A 5,554-nucleotide genomic window follows, 5' to 3' on the forward strand; every position below is an offset into this window, starting at 1 on the left:
AGCTTCCTTGGGAGTTACAGGATTTTGTAAAATCTAGATCCCTAGATATACAGCCCTTACCAGACACCTTTTTTTACTCCTACTGATATTCCTATTTGGGTCTTGTATAATAAATACTCTCTCCAGTTTATATCTCAACAGGTCCAACAGATCAAACTCCAGCTTTTAGTCAAGGAATACTCACCTCTGTCTAGGCATGAGCCCTCAATCCCAATTCTATTGGGGCCCCTGGAAACTACACGGGTCAACCCCTGAAACAAGTACCCTCTTCCCTATCCCCCCCCCACCCCGCACCCCACTGTCAGCACCACGAAGCAGCTGGACGAGTCATCATCGCCCCTCTCCCCAACAGCAGTTGGATGCTTGTCTCAGAGAGCGGATTTGTTAGGTCTAGAGACAAAAGGCAGATGAGTGAGTTCATCCCCCATGGACAGCACTATGATTCCTGCATCCTGAGGAGATAGAGGCCTGCATTCCTGCATCCTAAAGGAGAGATACAGATCTGCCACAAGGCTGATGAGCAAAATGCTCTCAAGATTGTTCCCTTCCCCCAATAAAGGTGCAAACCAAACCAGTTCACCTGAGAAAGCCCTTGAAATGCAAGGTCAGTGAAAAAAACCCCCCAACTGAGTTAAAACGTCCATAAAAACTCAGTAGTGAGCCACTGGTTTCTGGGCTCCACTGCACTGCTCTAGCTGTACCCTTTCCTTTCTCTCTAATAAATCCCACTTCCCATTTCCCATACTGGCTTTGGCCCATCATCCAGCTGCCTCACGAGCCAGTTCTCTGGCCTGTGATGGCAAGGACCCTCGACACCAGCACGTAACATCCCCAAGCCACCAGCAGAAGAGCCCATTGTGTTCAGTCCCAGTCCATGAGATCAGTGCATGGGGTGTGAAAGATTTCACAGAATAACAGGAACTAAGGGAGAAGCAAAGTTTTATTCACTTTTCAAGAGAGGAAAGAGGCAGATAACCAAGAGAACTATCAGTCCAGAATGAGGTTAGGGCTGGGGTTTATAAGCACTTAAGATATACAAGGAACATACTGCTGACGTTATTTTTGGGTCAGCTAGCTGTTCCAGGAAGCAGCTGGGGTGGTCAGTTTCTCAATGTTTTGCAAAAGTAGTTTTTAGCTTATACAATTTATTTTTATTTTTGGTGGTACTGGGGTTTGAACTCAGGCCCTTGAGCTTCCTAGGCAGGTGCTCTACAGCCTGAGCCAACCTCCCTCCCACCTTGTACAGTCTTTACTATGACTTATGTGGTTGGAATATGTTGACAAGATGCAAGTAGGTCTCTACTTGAGTTCAGAAGGTGGCTGGGGCTGGGGCTGGTGCGTGGCTCAGGCTTTAAGAGTGCCTGCCTCCAAGTGCAAGACCCTGAGTTCAAACCTCATGCCGCCAAAGGACAACAAACCAGTGTCTGAAAAACAAAGTCCAACAGCCTTCCTGCCAGACAAAATGGAGTCCTTTACAAAATGGAGTAGGTTAGGCTAAATTGAGTTGCAGCCTTCCAGGCGGGAGACAGCAAAAGGTGGCTGTGTGTGGGTGAGCTGTAGGCTCCCGAGCCTGGGTATGGTGCACAGGTGGCAGAGGGTTTGCCCAGAAGGGTAGGCTTGTTGCAGGAAATTATGAGCTGAGATAGGACTTTCTGAGGCATATTAGCAGGAAGCAACATTTATTGTGCCGGCACAGACCCAGGAGACTCGTGTCCAAAGGCTGAGCCCAGAGAACAAAGGGGTCTCACCTTATATACCCTTGGAGCAAGTTACAGAAGCAAAAAGCAAGGTTCAACCCACATATGGCTGCATGTGACTTCATTGGCTATTTCATTCCCCCAGTGCTATGTGACCGTCATGTTTCAGTTCTTTAAGTTTTATCTCTCTGCTTTGCCATCCCCTCCCCATCTCATCATTTGAACACAGCCTGTTTCTTTTCTGGTCTCCCCTTTCTTGCTACAGTCTCAATGTAAGTTGAGTCCAACTGCTGTGTCCACTCTTCCAAGGTTGTGGACATGCTTGGTCACAGACACCCCGAGGTCCAGGCAGTCCCCCGTCCCTCCATCCAGGAAAAACAGGTTGGTGTGGCCTTTTCTCCAAAAGTTGGCAAAGCAAGATTTGTGTCTTTTGTTGAAGAGGAAAAACATCTGCATTTGGGTTAAGTCTGCCTTCTGTCCACAGGCTAGGCGATTCTGGCATGTCCTGGGTGGTCGTAGGCCAACTGGGTCCCCATTGATTCAATGAGGACCTTCTTAGCCTAGAGAAGTTTTCAGAACAGCTTTATTGAGATGTAATTTACATCAAGTAAATTTTGTAATTTACATACAAGTTATATATATTTCAAGTGCTCCTTTTCATGAGTTTGAATATATGAATACATCCCTGAATCAATCACAATCAAAATATTAACCAAGGATTATAGGTACCAATGGCCCAACACAAAAAAGGGCTGGCAGAGTGGCTCAAGTGATAGAGCGCCTACCCAGCAATCATGAGGCCCCCGCCCCCCAAAAAAGGGACTGCATGTATCAAAGACAGAGACTTTGTTGATTCACAGGTTCAAATGTGTAAATAAGCACATGACATTGCAGAGGATTTAGAAACATTGAGAAAGGCTTGTGGAAACAAGGGGATTGGAGTCGATCACATGATAAAGCGAGAACACAAGGGAGGTATGAGGATAGGTAAGACACCTAAAAAACTAGATAGCATTTGTTGCCCTCAATGCAGAGAAACTAAAGTAGATACTTTAAAGCAACCGAGGCCAATAGGAGAAGGGGACCAGGAACTAGAGAAAAGGTGAGATCAAAAAGAATTAACCTAGAAGGTAACACCCACGCTCAGGAAATCAATGCGAGTCAACTCCCTGTATAGCTATCCTTATCTCAACCAGCAAAAACCCTTGTTCCTTCCTATTATTGCTTATACTCTCTTCAACAAAACTAGAGATAAGGGCAAAATAGTTTCTGCCAGGTAGAGAAGGGTAAGAGGGAGTAAGGGGTGGGGTAGTAGGGGAGGGGGCAGGGGACAGGGGGGAGAAATCACCCAAACATTGTATGCACATATGAATAAAAAAAAAAATATATATATATATATATAAAAGAAAGGCTTGTGGAAAGGCATCTAAACAAGGGCTGGGGGTGTAGCTCAGTGGTAGAGCAAAACATGCGCGAGGTCTTGGGTTGCACCCCCAAAACCGCAAAAAAAAAACCTATCAGGTTGAGGCGTAGCTCAAGTGGTAGAGCACCTGCCTAGCAAGTCCAGGACCATGAATTCAAACCCAAACACGAAGTACCAAACATGAAAAAAAAAAAAAAGGCATAAGATAAACCTATGCTGCCCCAAGCCTTGGCTCGGGTTTCCTCAGACCCGCCCTCCCGCCTTCAATCCTTGCTCTGCGCTCGGTTCCCTGCTCGGGTATCGCCCTCCGGTAGCCACAACTCGGTTTAGATCCAGGTCCACTCTAAATGCGGGAAGAAAGTGGGAATCTTCTGCACAGATCTGGTAAGACCAGCAACCGCCATGACTCACCGACTCAAATCACTCTGGTCTCAGGCTCCTGAGTCCCCGCCCCTTACGCTGACCGCGTCGCTGAGGCCGGAAGCGGAAGTCAGGGACGGCAGCCTGAGGGCATTTCCTTAGGCGCTCCGGTCTGTCTGAAACTGGGTTTGCCTGGGAGGTTCCGGCTGGAGGGAGTTCCGGGAGGAGGGGCGGGCGCCTCCTTCCTGCGCATGCGTGGTACTTCTCGTGCGGACCCGGCCCTCAGTCTTGTCTGTGGCTTCCGAGACTTAGCCATTGTACTCGTAGCGGTCCTGCCCAGTCCAGGGTCTAGCTTGTAGGTGGCCTGCTATTTCTGGGCGCCCTTCTTAAAAAGTCAGCACACACTCTCGTGTTTTTCTCCAGAAGGAGAAAAAGGGCCCGGTGTCCTTTGTCCTCCCGGACGTGAGATTGCGGTACATTCTGGTGAGCACTGGACGGAGATGTTCTGACCTGGGGCATCGACTATTAAAGTTTGATGACTGACCCAGGTGTGCAGGGCTTGCTTAAGTCTAGAGGATTTGTTGGTTTATAGAAAAAAACACGTTGCCAGTCCAGCGCGGTGGTGCACACCTGTAATCCCAGCCATTCCGGGAGACTGAGGCAAGATGGCGAGCTCAAGGCCATCCTGGGCCACACAGTGAGACTCAGTCTCAAAAATAAGTAAATAAAACACAAAGCGCACGTGCAGTTTCAAATGAAGGGGCTTTCATGAAGTACAATACAGCCTTCATTTGCCAACATCAGAACTTAGAGTTGTGTCAGCTCTGAAAGAGGTGGGCTTTGACCAAGAATCCCCCCTCCTGTTTTTTGGCAGTATGGGACTTGAACTCAGGGCCTCAGGGTTGTTAGGCAGGTGCGCTACCGTTGAGCCACTCTGCCAGCCCCACTCTGATGTTCTTACTTGAATATTTTTAAATCAAAGAAAATGTGAAAATCCAGACCAGCAAATACCTATATACTCTAGATGTAAACTATCGCTTAATATTTTCCATGTTTTCTCTATCTCTGCATCTCCTTCCATGTATACCCATAAATGTTCATGATAAACTCTGAGAGGAGATTGAAATAAATTGTAGATGTGATATTTGACCTTAAATACTTGGTTAACTGCTCCATTTGTAACAAAAAGTTATGTAATCACTCCTACAAGTTCATGCAAAAATTAAAAACCCCATAGAAAGATTAGAGGTGTAAGTTCTTCAATAAACATAATGCCTGAATGGAAAACAGATGTATGAAAAGGTGGTATACCAGTAACCAGGCAGATGCAAGTTCAAATCACAAAGGAAGTTTGCACTCACAGCTGAATGGTTATAAGGAGAACTAAACCCTGGTGTGTGGGGGGGTGAGCGTCTGTGATCCCAGTACTTGGGAGACTGAGGCAGCAGGATCTCAGTTCTAGGCCAGCATAGGCTACATAGCAAGACCTTATCTCCAATCAAATAGCTCAGTGGTAGAGCACTTACCTAGCACGCTGGAGGCCCCAGATTCCATCGCCAGCACCAAAAGTGAAACGACAGTACCAAGTTGTTGTTGATAGGCACATATTGCTTTTTTTTTTTTTTTTTTTTTGGCAGTACTGGTGCTTGAACTCAGGCCTCATGCTTGCTAGACAAGCACTCTTATCACTTGAGCCACTCCACCAGGACTTTTTTTTTTGGGTATTTTCAGGATAGGGTCTTACAAACTATTTGCCCAGGCTGGGCTTGAATTGTGATCCTTCTGATCTCTGCCTCCCGATTAGCTAGGATTACAGATGTGAGCCACCAGCACCTGGCTCAAACATTCTTTTTTAAATATATTTTTCAGTTTTCTTTTGGTGGTGCTGGGGGTTTGAACTCAGGGCCTCACGCTTGCTAGCTAGGCAAGCATTTTACCATGTGAGCCACACCTCCAGCCCACAAACACATTTCTTTTTTTACAAATATATTTTTAAACAGGCTCTGAGTTCAAACCCCAGTGCTGCCAAAAAAACCAAACAACAACAACAACAACAAAAAAAAACAACTGCCGA

General features: G+C 46.6%; 1 long non-coding RNA gene across 1 annotated transcript; it reads right to left on the reverse strand.

The window, feature by feature from the left end:
* Positions 1 to 1,662: 1,662 nt before the first annotated feature.
* Positions 1,663 to 3,934, reverse strand: LOC141416778 (uncharacterized). The gene is made up of 2 exons (XR_012441371.1): positions 3,532 to 3,934; positions 1,663 to 2,257 (listed from the first exon to the last, which is right to left on the reverse strand). It is a non-coding gene; the product is annotated as an uncharacterized lncRNA (long non-coding RNA).
* Between the last annotated feature and the right edge of the window lie 1,620 nt (positions 3,935 to 5,554).

The sequence above is a fragment of the Castor canadensis genome, chromosome 14 (genome assembly GCF_047511655.1).
Source record: "Castor canadensis chromosome 14, mCasCan1.hap1v2, whole genome shotgun sequence".
Lineage (NCBI taxonomy): Eukaryota > Metazoa > Chordata > Mammalia > Rodentia > Castoridae > Castor > Castor canadensis.